Raw genomic sequence first — 13,347 nt, forward strand, 5'->3', positions numbered from 1 at the left:
TGAGTTCTTTATCTCTTCATTTGATGTTTTAGGGTTTCAGGATTGTTGTATTCTCTGTTTGGCTTAGTTTTTCAGATCTTTGCTGTTGAGGGATGGCGTGGTGCTTCTGCCTAGAGCGCCATTTTGCCGACTCTCCGGAATAGGCCAGTTTTAATTAGCTATAATGTGATACAAAGATAAATATTTTTAAATGTAGTATTATTTCAAATACTGTAATGCACCTGCTAAAACTAGGTTGAGTCTTATGTAGAAGTAGTCCTTCTTTATTGTACATTTAAAAATGACTTGTTATAATATTAATATTTTTAGAGTCTGATCAGGGCTAACCTCTGCTTACTACAGATACAAATGTCTTATTTAGTCTGCAGTAGACAGTGCTAAACAGCTACATAAAGGCAAAAGGTTCTTTTAAGCTTGTACATACTTCCTCTATAGAGGTACATATTCTATTGATACTTTTAAAGTATGCTGTTTAAACTTCATGCTGCCTAATCACGTTATAATTAATGAATATATTTGATTATTTTGGAAATACACCCATCTAATAACCAAAACAGAAGACAAATGTCACTGGAAATGTCTGTTCTCCTGAAGTAAGCAAGCTCAGAATCACCATGAATAGACTTGATGCATACAGTTGGATGCACAATAATTAGAATTTGTACCTCATTCTGAGTTCACCTCAGTAATGTTATTTTTTTCCATTCCTTCAGTAGCAATCTAGTATCCTCAATCAGGCCCAATAACCTAATACTGCATTCCAGCCATCAGATTTACAGAAACCAGAGCCTTATGACTTTCAAACTTGAAAAAAAAAATCATGTTTTAAGTCCAGGTATTAGATTCTACAGGAGTGGTGTGGAGCCATTCTAAAGCCACAGGGGAGAATTGTGTATAAAACCCCACTTAACTGGCTTTTCTCTTTGGGTTAATGTTGTATGGTATCAGAGTAATATGCAAGAAGATTTTATCAAGATTGGTACTGCTAACTGAAGCCCACCCACAGCTTATTTCCTGAAGTTTGCAACTAAAGAAACCTGAAAATTACAAACTAATAATAATAAATAAACATTAATATTGAACCACAGAACTCCTTGCCTTAGACAGTTAAACAATTTGAAAAAAGAAAGGGAAAAAAAAAAAGCAAAATACTTGCATTGTTGAATAACATGACTGATGTGAAAAAGGTTCCAAAATGTTTAAGGGAAAAGCAGACAACAAAGCAATACAAAGTGGCAGATTCCATGTTTGAAAGGCACACATGAATAAAATGGACTAGAAGAATGTTCAGCAAATTGTTAACAATAATTTGTTGTCTCTGTGATGGGAATATTAGTGTTTTAAGGAGACTTTCCTGTAAGTTGGAATCGACTCGATGGCAACAGGTTTGGTTTTGTTTTTTTTAAGCATGATTTACTTTCATAATTAAGAGAATTTGAAGGCCCATAAAACAAAACAAGACTAAATGGGCACACCAGCTCAGGGGCAAGGACAAGAAGGCAGGAGGGGACAGGAAAGCTGGTAATGGGGAATTTAAGATGGAGAAGGGAAGAGTGTTGACATGTCATGAGGTTGGCAACCAATGTCACAAAACAATATGTGTATTAATTGTTTAATGAGAAGCTGGTTTGCTCTGTAAACCTTCATCTAAAGTATAATAAAAGCAATAAACAATTTGGTGGAAAAATTACACATAAATTAAATGAACTATTTCACAAAATATTTTTTCACACATAGAATTAAAACTGTTCAACCTCTTGTTAGTAAAAAATTGAGACAATACTCTCTACCCTATCATTCAGCATAGACTGATCCTCCTCCTGCTGTACTAGCAGACAGGAGCCAAAACTGACACAGCCAGTCTTTGCTCTCAGCTTCAATATTGATTCACACTAGCTTGTCTTTTCCATCTCAGCGATCATGGTGGGCAGAGCAGTGGAAATAACTTATGTAAAAGGTTTCTGCCTAGTTGTTGTTTTAATTAATCTGGGTCCCTGAATGACACACAGGCTTAATGGGGTGGGATGAAACCTGTCGCCGTTAAGTAATTGGTTTGAATCCAGACACCGGTTGTGATCAAAAGTTGTCACCATCTGATGAGTACTCACTGGCCCATGTGAATGGGTTGGTGGTCTCAGTCTAATTCCTGGTAGACCAGTGTCAATCTCATAAAAAGCATTACCTAAAGTAGCACTAATTGGTTGACGTTCTCAGCATGAAACAATGAATAAAGAGACTGAAGTTTAAAATAGCCTTCAAAGTTAGGGTGAGGGTGAAAAAGGGGAGGCAGCATTGGAAGAGTTACTTCATTTGCCATCCATCATGACAGAAGTCCATTTCCAGATCTTATCCCAACCCCTACCTTCAAAGGCAGTGGAAGCGGAACCTTAGGACATTGATTAAACTTTTGTAGATTTCTAAAATCCTTGGCCTTACCCACCTCTCCCCACCGTTTGTCTTTTACTCAGATGTCCCTAGGGAAATTTGAGCAAAGATATTTTACCAAAAGGCAACCAGCTGAGACTGACTTTGCTAAATCTTTAAAAAAATTCTCAAACGGAGATCTAACTTCATTATTACCAGTGTGTGTTCATCACTTTAATTACAGGGAAAATCGATAGGGCATATAAAAGCACATGGCATATTTTACCTGACATTTGTGGTTGTTCACTTTATTAAGCTTGCCTTTCTGAGCAGAAATAACAGGCTAGAATTTATGAAAAGTCTCACTATCTGAAAGCAAAGGTTTCTCATGCACCCAATTTATCTCATGTATGGTGCCTTTACCATTTCAAATAGCATGTTTTCAGTACGAACATGAAAACAAATTGAAAAGGCAATAATGGATGCATTCTGCCGTTAGTGCAACCAGGCAGATTACTAATTCACAAATATTGAAACTAGCACTGATTGAGATGAATGAATTTTTCATAATTTAATAATGCACATCACACTAACAGCAGAGACCTCTGGTAACTAGTGGCACTAGAAGAGTTACTACAAATGCCTACTGAGAGAGGCAGCATTGATGGAGCTATTTATCTTGTTGCTTTATTCAAAATCTTTTCTGCCTTTTGTGATATTTATTATTTACTCTGTGCCTCTTTACCTTTTGTATGTTATAAATGAGTACTTTGTTCTAAGAAGATCAGATGCCTGAAACTGTGGCAGTTGCATTTTGCTGGTTGATAATTTTTGGTTGTTGTTTTTTGGTCAGGTTTATTTCAATACACAACACATTGGGGAAGAAGCAACTGTTTTCAAATGAGTAGTAAACATTACTCGAAGCATGTTTCAAAAATCACCTTACAAAAAAAAAATAGCAGCATCACTTTATCACAATAAAGGGGGGAAATGGAAACCTATTTTAAAAGAAATATCTAGTGAAATGCCTTTCTATCGAGAATTTCTTGACAGATAAATTGTACTATTTAAGGCATAGTTTAAGTGGCTCTATATTTCCAAACTTCTACCATGAAGCTTCATTAAACTATATAAATTAGTACTTCTGTCAGAGATGGCATTAAGTATTCACTGAGAGTAGACTTAATGCAATTAATAGCAATTAAAATTATACTTTTATGATGTCAGCCAACAGCATTGTAAAGACATAATTGCCTGTAAGGACTTTCGTACCATATTTATCCTCTAAAACTGTCCAATTTATATGAAAAATGCCAAAAACATATCCCATATGGGTACCATTATCTTCTCGGATTTTTAGAAGTAATCTGTCTTACCTAGCATGTGCACATTAGGCTAATTTGCTTTAATTAGTTTTTTTCTCATTTTGTTAATAGGCATGTTGATGTTAAGTTTTTATTTCGGAGATACAGATGCTAACTTCACTCATTACGCTCCTATTAAGGGGTCAGTGTACTTTGTGATAAGCTGGACTTACCCACTTAAATAGCATCTTTCTTTGAAATATTAGATGATGTAACTTATCGAACATAAAAACTATATTGCTATTATAGTAATCATGAACAACTTGAATTCTAGCTAATTAATTAGTAGTTAAATATGAAAGAACAGCTACACTCTTTCTGCTGTGGCAAGGCATTTCTGTATGGACATAATAAATTAGATAAACTAATGAACTGATTTCAGAAACACAGTCATTTGTGACTCCTCAAAGCATTCATAAGAATCACCATGAATCTATGCCAGTGTTTTGCATTTAAGCCAGGAGGCATACAAAATAAGAAACTGTTTTATTTCCTGTAACCAATCATGTCCCATGCCTGAAACTTGAAAGACAATTATTTAAAGCTGATATATTAAAATAATTTTATTAATTATTATTGTAAACTTTCCAACACTGAAATAAAGAAAAATAATTACATATATTCAAAGAACAAAGCATATAATTAAAAATGTTGCTTGTTGTCCTCTGGGGAAAGGGGGACAGGAATTATTTTTTTCCCATACAGGTAATATGGAACGTTCAGCAGAGTCCCCAGATGAAACTTAGAGGACTTAGGGGAAATATTAAGAGTGAATTTGCTTTTTTCTCCATTTGATTTGAAATATATATATGTTTTTGCATTATGAAATACATTCATTGCATTCATATAATCATTTTCTGTTCTTAGCATTTTAAAAAAATGTTTACCTTATTTGTGCTCTCATCATGGAATCTAAAAAAAATTGTAAAGCAATGTAACTTAACAATTTTAAAATTATCATAAAATCATAGGATTAAGATTTAAAATGGTATCTATAAGCTTTGAAGTGCATTGTATCACAGTAAGCAATAAAACAGTTATCAGGTCGGTTCAAGTTAGTTTTTTTCAGAAGATTTCCCACATAAAGAGTTCAAATCGAGTAGTATGGGGAGGGGGGTAATTAAGGGGCCAAAAATTAAATTATTCAGATGTCTTTGAATAGGAAGGCGATACAATAAGAAAGTTATGAAAATATATAATTATTTTAAATATCATATGTTGTGTATATATTATTTTATTCCCAAACTACAGTCCCAAATTTCTGAAAACACTTGTGTATAAAAACACATACTCACTGGATAGTATTAAAGAATAGTATAGGAGCTTCCTGAAACACCAGCTTTTGTTGTTTTATTTTATTTTGCTTTGTTTTTTGGTAAACTCAATTTTTGCTTTATAAAGCTTAACTTGTTTTCTTGAAGCAGCCAATGCTTTTATTGATAAGATATAAATATAAATTGAACATTTTCTTGTAACCAAAAGAAATAATTAAAAAATCAACAAAATCGAAAGAAGCAAAAACTCAATTGTGTGTGTCATCTTTTTAACTGTTAGACTACAAGATTAAAGTGTCTTTCACAAGCAAAAATGTTTAGCTAATGAAAAACAGAATAAATAACAGAAAGTGGAATAAATTAGAATGTAATGGTCCTTCACGGACTACCACATAAGCCTTTCAGATACAATTCGAATGTAACAAGTTTTTCTGTATTCCTTTTGTCTCAGTTGTATTATAAAACATAGTGATTACTATTCATTGGAATTGAATTACTCTTGTTTATATTTAGTTTCTTGTTTCTAAGAAAAATAGAATGAATTACACATCTGCCTTTGTCCCATTTGTACAGTGAATACACACTAAATCAATTGTTCAATAACAATGGAGTAGTGGCGGAAAAATAGGACTGTAAAAACAAACAAATCTGTCTTGGAAGAAGTAGAGCCAGAATGCTCCTTAGAAGCCAGGGTAGTGGGTGAGACTTTGTCTCACGTACTTTGCATGTGTTATCAGGAGGGACCAGTCCCTGGAGAAAGACATCATGCTTGGTAAAGTAGAGGGTCAGTGAAAAAGAGGAAGACCAACAAGATGGATTGACACAACAGCTGCAACAATGGGCTCAAGCATAGCAGTGATTTTGAGGATGGCACAGGACTGGGCAGTGTTTCGTTCCGTTGTACACAGGGTAGCTATGAGTCGGAACCAACTTAACGGCACCGAACAACACTAACCATCAAAAGAAAATGTGTATGTGAAAGCAGCTTGGTAACAAAATTTAAGCACAAACATTTTTCATTACTGGTAATTCTCAAATTGCAACTGAGCTATAATCCAAAAGTCATTCACATGAGAGGTGTTGTTTAGATACATGATTTCCCATATAAACTATTTTAAATGGTGGTCCTAAGCTTAATTAACCCTGAATATGATTGAATATTAAAAGCAATCATCTGTATTTGTGTATATCTGTGTGTGTGTGTAGGAGACAGAATGTTTTTTTTTAAGCTGAGCACTTGCTATAGACTAGGCTCTATATTCAGTACTTTATAGACATTTTCTCATTATATTCTCGCCTCAGTTCTGTGGGACATATAAAGTGGATCCTCATTAATCATGGATTCCATATTTGGGAATTTGCCTACTTGCTAATATTTATTTGTAACCTTAAAGTCAGTCCTCACAGCACTTTTGCAGTTGTTCATGGTCGTGTGCAGTGGAGGTGAGGTTGAAAAAGGCGGTGCCCTGCCTTCTTGTTTCAGCTCCTATACCATAAACACACGTGCTCTCCGTGGTCTATGTAGTGATACATCTGTTATATTTTTGTTAATGATTTTGCTGTTTATAATGGCCCCAAGCATAGAACTAAAGGGCTTTCTAGTGTTTCTAAGCTCAAGATGACTGTAATGATAAGTGTGTTTGATAAGCTTCACTCACACATGATTTATAGGGCTGTTGGTCATGAGTTCAATATTAATGAATCAACAATATATATTAAATAAATTGTCCTAAAACAGAAACCCAAATAAAACAAGGTTATGTATGTATTGATCAGTTGATGAAAGTGTTGTGACCAGAGGCTCATAGGAACCTAAACCTGGGTTTAGGTGAAATGGTTCAGTATTTGCTAATTCAGAGTTCACAGCGACTTTATAGAATATAACTATTGTGAATAAAAAGAGTCAACTGTACCATAATTATGTCCACTTTATAGATAATGAAATACTTAATAAGTGGGAGAGGCAGGATTCAAGACCAGGTCCTTCTGTTATCCCATTTATCTGGTCCTAATGTCTCAGTAGACTGAGACAGTGTTTGATCAGCATCATGCTACCTCACTAGGCCCTGTTCTTTCTAAAGAGCTCCAGACTCCAAAGTGGCTTCCCTTCTTCCTCAGACAAAACTCATTAACCCAGAGTTGCTGATTATAGCTGGGTGTTAAGAGGAAAGCATTGAGATGGTATCTGACAACTATTTATTGAGCACTCACAATGTGCCACGTTCCATTAGAGAAAACAGGGACACTGTGGTAAAAATGCAAAATTCGTATTTTCAAGTTTACCTTCTCCGATGTGGGAAGAAAGACAAAAATAGAAACAAATAAATAGACAGTGGTCAGAATAATGCAGGAAAAATAAGAGTGATGTGACGGGGCAGTGGGTAGAGCAGTGAGGGAAGTTATCCACTTTAGTTCGTAGAATTAGGGAAAACCTCCCTGAAGAGATGACTTTTGAGCTGAGACTGAGTGCTGGAGAGAGACGGCCATTTTTAGACCTAGGGGGAAGTGTTTACAAGCTGACAACATCAGCACAGAGGCTCTGAGAGGGAAAGAGCCTGGCAGTTTTAGAGGAAAAAAAAGCCAGTATAGCTGAAGCAGAGTGTGAAAGGAGGAAAGTGGAGGGGACAAAGTGGGGAAAGGGGTGCTGGTTGCAGCGAGAATATTTTCAGGAAAGGGGTGCTAAACTGACTTGATTTTTTTCCCCATCATTCTGTCTGCTGAGTGGAGGATGAATTGTCGCAGCCAGGTTCAGAAGGGGATGGAAAAATCAAGCCAAGAGTGACTTGGATCAAACACCTGTGGCTTGAATCAAGATTATTCAAGTAGCATGTCTTAGTTATCTTGTGCTGCTATAACAGAAATACCACAAGTGGATGGCTTTAACAAACAGAAATTTATTCTCTCACAGTCTAGTAGGCTACAGGACGCCAGCTCCAGGGGAAGGCTTTCTCCCTCTGTCAGCTCTGGAGGAAGGTCCTTATCATCAATCTTCCCCTGGTCTAGGAGCTTCTCAGCACAGGGACGCCAAGTCCAAAGGATGCACTCCCCTCCTGGTCCCCCATCTCTCTGCTCACTTATCTTTTATTTCTCAAAAGAGATTGACTTAATATACAACCTAATCTTGTAGATTAAGTCCTGCCTCATTAACGTAACTGCCTCTAATCCTGCCTCATGAGCATCATAGAATAGGACTTACAACACATAGGAAAATCACATCAGATCACGAAATGGCGGACAATCACAGAATACTGGAAATCATGGCCTAGCCAAGTTGACACACATTTTTGGGGGACACAATTCAATCCATAACATGGTGCTTAAGAGAAGCTGTCAGATTTGGGTAGATTTTGGAGAAAAAATAATCAAGAATCAATAGGACTTGAATGACACACAGGTTATGGGATCCAGGATAGCCACTAGGTTTTTGGTCTGAGAAACCAGGTGTATGGTGGATAAGAGAGAAAAATTAGGAAGGGGCTGGACTGAGCTGACTCTTCTGAAGAGTGGATTGCAATGGGCATAACACTCAGAATGAATGGACGGCTGATGGTCCTCTAGGTCTAGTTTATAACCAGTAAGGTTTGGTACAGAGGAATAATTATTTAATGGAATTTTAGGCATTATGACAGTGAAGCAAAAAATATAGGGTGGAGTTGTATATAAATTTGAGGGAGAGGCAGAGGGTAATTTTAGCAATAAATCACACTATGCTTATCAGCGCTACTCTACTTTTCAAATTATTTTCATTTATTCCACAGCAAACATCACGGATTGCCTAACATCTCTAGCTGATTTCTAAATAGTTTGCCTTTATTGGCATCAGAAGGGGTCTCTGAGTGGTGTTAACATGGATCAGCTGATAACTGAAAGGTTAGAGTTTCAAGCTCATCCAGAGGCACCTCAGAAGAAAGGCCTGGCAGTCTACTTCTGAAAAATCAACCGTTGAAAACCCTATAGGAGAGAGTCCCTGATGGAGCAGGAGAAAAGTGGGGTGCAGAACTCAAATTCTAGTCAAAAGACCAGACTTAATGGTCTGACTGAGACTGGAGGTACCCCAGAAAGCATGGCCCCCAGACTCTTTGTCAACAGAGAACTAAAATCATTCCCAAGTCCAACTCTTCAGACAAAGATTAGAGTGGACTATGGAACATAAAATGATTCTCGTGAAGCGTGTGCTTCTTAGCTCAAATAGATGCATGAGACTAAATGAGCAGCTCCTGTCGGGAAGTGAGATGAGAAGGCAGAGGGTCAGGAACTGGTTTAATGGACATGGAAAATCAGGGGTGGAAAGGAGGAGTGTGCTGTCACAGTATAGGGAGATCAGTTAGGGTCACATAACAATGTATATATAAATTTTTGTATGACAGACTAACTTCAATTCTAAGCTTTCACTTAAAGTACAACAATAAACTAAACTAAAATAAAATAACCCTATGGAGCACAGTTCTACTCTGACACACATGGGGTTATCATGAGTTAGAGCTGACTTGATGGCAGCTGGTGGTTTATTGGGGTCAGACATAGTGAAGGTGGCTGGGGCCACTTGAAGTTCAGTCCTTCGTGGGTAAATTCAAGGCTGCCTGGGCCTGTGTGATGCCTTTCAGTTGAGAAGAAAAATGTGGCCCACCTAAATGAGGTGGAAGAGGATGTGCCTACATGTACTTGTTTAATGTGCCTAAAATGCTGTCAAGAGGAAGGTTTATGTTTGATATCATGAGATCATTCTTGGCCTCGTTCGCTCCCAACGGGAGTACAGATGCCTCATTATAGGGCTCTCTGTTGAGGATCTATTCCAGTTCATGAAAGGCCCTATCAAAACACCAGGCAGGCAGGAAATAGGATGGATGTGTAGTTGCCAAAAGCATGAAGGTGAAGTCAGTGACGGAAAGCTGGTAAAATAGAGATAATCCACAGCCTGAAGAATACATGGCTGAGAATTTTAATATGACCTGTGGTGTATATAAATTATATGATACAACATGAGTGATTGGCTCTGTGTTCCTCAACTTGTTTATCTGTAAAACAAAAACAGTAACAGTCACCTATTCCATGGGAATTTATTTTTAAGACTAACTAATAAAAAGAGACTAAGGCACTTTTAAGTGCTAAAAAAGATTAAAGCCAGGCCAGTTTGATTGCTGCAAGAATGAAGTTTATAATCGTGTTTAAACAATTATATTTATTTATGTAGAAACTGTTTTGTCTATTAATTGAAAAGTTATGTAAGATTTCAAAATCTCAGGGCAAGAAAATGATTAGAATGCTTTTAATTAAAGTAATTGGTAGACAAAATAATAAACTACTGGTTTCTACAATAGTTCTTTGTGCAATATTGCTGTTTACCACTAAAAGTCTCTTAATTGCTGAAGACCTGTGGAATATATAATGAGTTTTATTTTTTCATGAACATCTTATGAGAGTCATTGTTACTTCCAACTGTAAGACCCTTTTTTAAGTCATGCACAGAATGCATAAGTTTTTATTAGCTGATGATTGCCTACTGACTTATTCATTAATTGGGGGTGATTTGAGCTCTGCTGGTAATGACTTTGCCAACCTGAGAGAGATCACCCCTAGAAGTAGTGTTTAGATGAACACCTGCTGCAGAGGTCAATATTGAATAAAGTGAAAGAATTAAGAATAGGAAGCTCAAAAAGCTGACCAGTTAGGCTTGTTTTCTTCTCTGCCTAAATCCATCCCTGGTCCCAAGAGGTCCTAAGAAAGGGACACAGCTCTTCTAGAACCTAGCCATGCATTGTGCTCTACAGAAGTAATATACGCAATGAAGACCAAACTACCTAAATAACCTACCTGGATAACCTTCATCCTATTTATGATGTAAAATTTTGCTTTATTCCCTACTCAGTAACTCCTCAACTGCCCAGGTTCTGGGAGACTACTTAAGCCACACCTGCCAACACAACTTGATCCCAGATGTTGAGAGCAATTCCACACACGACCTCAGCAGAATAGGTCAGAACTCACTAGCCAGTCAATCACCATTAACCCACTTCTAATAGGACTTCATACCCTATTTTTGCCTTCTTTATTGTGAAAAAAGCCCTGGGCCCCCTCAAGGTATCTTGAAGCAGAAAAATGTAGCATTAAGAGTATAGGCTTTCCATCAGACTGACCTGGTTAGATTCACAGCTTCAACAATTAGTTCTATGAGTTTGGGCAAGCTACTTAACCTCTCTGAACTTCGGTTTTTTTCTGATTTAAAATAGTCGTAATAAAACATCTTTCATCCACTTCTTAAAGAATTAGAAATTACTATATGTAAGTCAGCCAGCACAACATTTGGCTCGTGGATAAGTGCTAGATACCATCCCAGTTCCTGTGGACTTGATTCTGATTTCCTGAGTCCTTCCTCTAAATCCCAGATTTCGTGACTGAGTTCCTGTAAGAATTGCCAGATTTCCCTGGCACCAACAATCTTCTTTCCCATCCTCCTGATATAAGGTATGCTTGATTTCATTTACTGTTACATATGTTCCTTCTACTAAAAAGAGACTTTGTGAATGGTGAAATGCGAATGAAAAGAAAAAGTCAGGACTGTAAGACTAGACAGATGCTCCAGGGCATGGCAAGTGGTCCTGGATTTCCAGTAAGTGGATGGCACAAAAAGTACCAGGACAGATATGCAAAAGACCTGAGACTGGCCTAAGGTACCACCTGTTCTGATTGGTTTGAACCATCTATTTCTTGGATGGTCCAGGAAAGCCTGCTTTGCCATTCACTCTTCAAGTGACTTTATGGAGATGAAAAAGGATGTTACGTGTGTAAAAAAAAAAAAAAAAAAAAACTGTGGAGCAGTGAGAATAGAGTGCTTCCAGGGAATAGAAATGTTCCATGGGATGTTGATAACATTCCTGAAATAATGAGTTCCTATTATTAGCACGTGAAAGTGACGACATGGCATGAGCTACCAAATGTCAGACAACTCATTAGAAGCAGGACAAGGGAAAAACCCTCCAGTATTCTCCAATAAAATAATTTATACCCCTTTTGAAAATAACTACCCACCCATAAGTCTAGATCACAACAAGGGCTTATAAAGACGTTTTGTTATTATGGAAATGCTAATAGAACGATGTTTTATTCAGGATAGGACATAATGAGGGATTCATTTTCAACCTCTAACTGGGTCCTCCAATTCTGATATAAATTCATTATGAACAAGAGCAGCAGTTTGTTAGCTCCTAGAAACTTTGTCTTGTTAAGTCTTTAATGAGTTTAACCTTTATGTTAAACGCAGTTAATAAGAAACTTACACACTCTTATGCAACACTTTTAATCCATAGTTATTTTAATCCATCTTGATGAAAATTATCTTCCATAGGCTTCAGAGATTTTAATTTGGTGGAAATTTATTCTTTGCTTTAGCTTTGGGTTGTTTACCCACACCAACCGGTTTTATTGTTTCTCTTTGACTGTGGTCAATTAGATGGGATTATTTCATTTCCAAAGACTTTTTACAGGGGCTGTGTAGCTGTTTAGTGAAATATAATCCAACTCAGCCCCTTCTGCATCCAATAAAATTGTCAGTCAGTGTTGGGGGAGCAATCATGGAAATGATGAAATAGCAGTAAGTGCTGAAAATAAGCAATGGAAAATTCTGCAAAAGCTAAAATTATACCACCGGGACCTCCTTGATCACCACAGCCCCTCTCTGGCTGAGAATCAGTCCTCCCCAAGAATTGAGAACCTGTCCTTAGAAAGGAAACCTCTCTTGGGCTGTAAAATCACCTTCCAGGGAAGCTTTCTCCTTTATATGGCAATGTCTAGTATTTATAAAATGGTCTCCACTTAGCTCTTTCACATTATCAATGTTTTCCCTTGCTTTGAGGTGATATTGCTGTCAGAGTTATTTGATTCAATGGGTTATTTATTATGAACCCAACAGGCCCAAGCCCTAGTCCATGCTGGGTTGTTGACACCCTTAAAATGGTTAAACCAGTACAAATGTAGACATTAGAATAAATACATAAGAAAGAACATGTTAGAAAAGTCAAAAATATTTCTTACTTCATCTAAGAAAACAGGAGTCTACAGTTGACTTGGGAGGGGTGGAAAAGTTATCATTTGCTGGATTGGGGAAAGGCATAAAGGATAATCTGTAATAAATTAGGCTTTGTTAGAACTATCTATTAAGTCTCAAAGCCCATTACCTTGATTTGATTAAGGAAAATAAGTTGAAGGATAACTGATTATATAATAAGAAAGCCTAAAGTAATCATTTTGAACACGAAAGTTGAAAACAAGAGTAATGTCGAGAATGTATTGAAGAATTAATCAAAGTAATCTAAGGACTAACCAAAGCAGAGAAAGGCAGTTTTCTTTCC

Source organism: Trichechus manatus, unplaced genomic scaffold (assembly GCF_000243295.1).
Source record: "Trichechus manatus latirostris isolate Lorelei unplaced genomic scaffold, TriManLat1.0 scaffold00230, whole genome shotgun sequence".
In the NCBI taxonomy this organism is placed as follows: domain Eukaryota; kingdom Metazoa; phylum Chordata; class Mammalia; order Sirenia; family Trichechidae; genus Trichechus; species Trichechus manatus.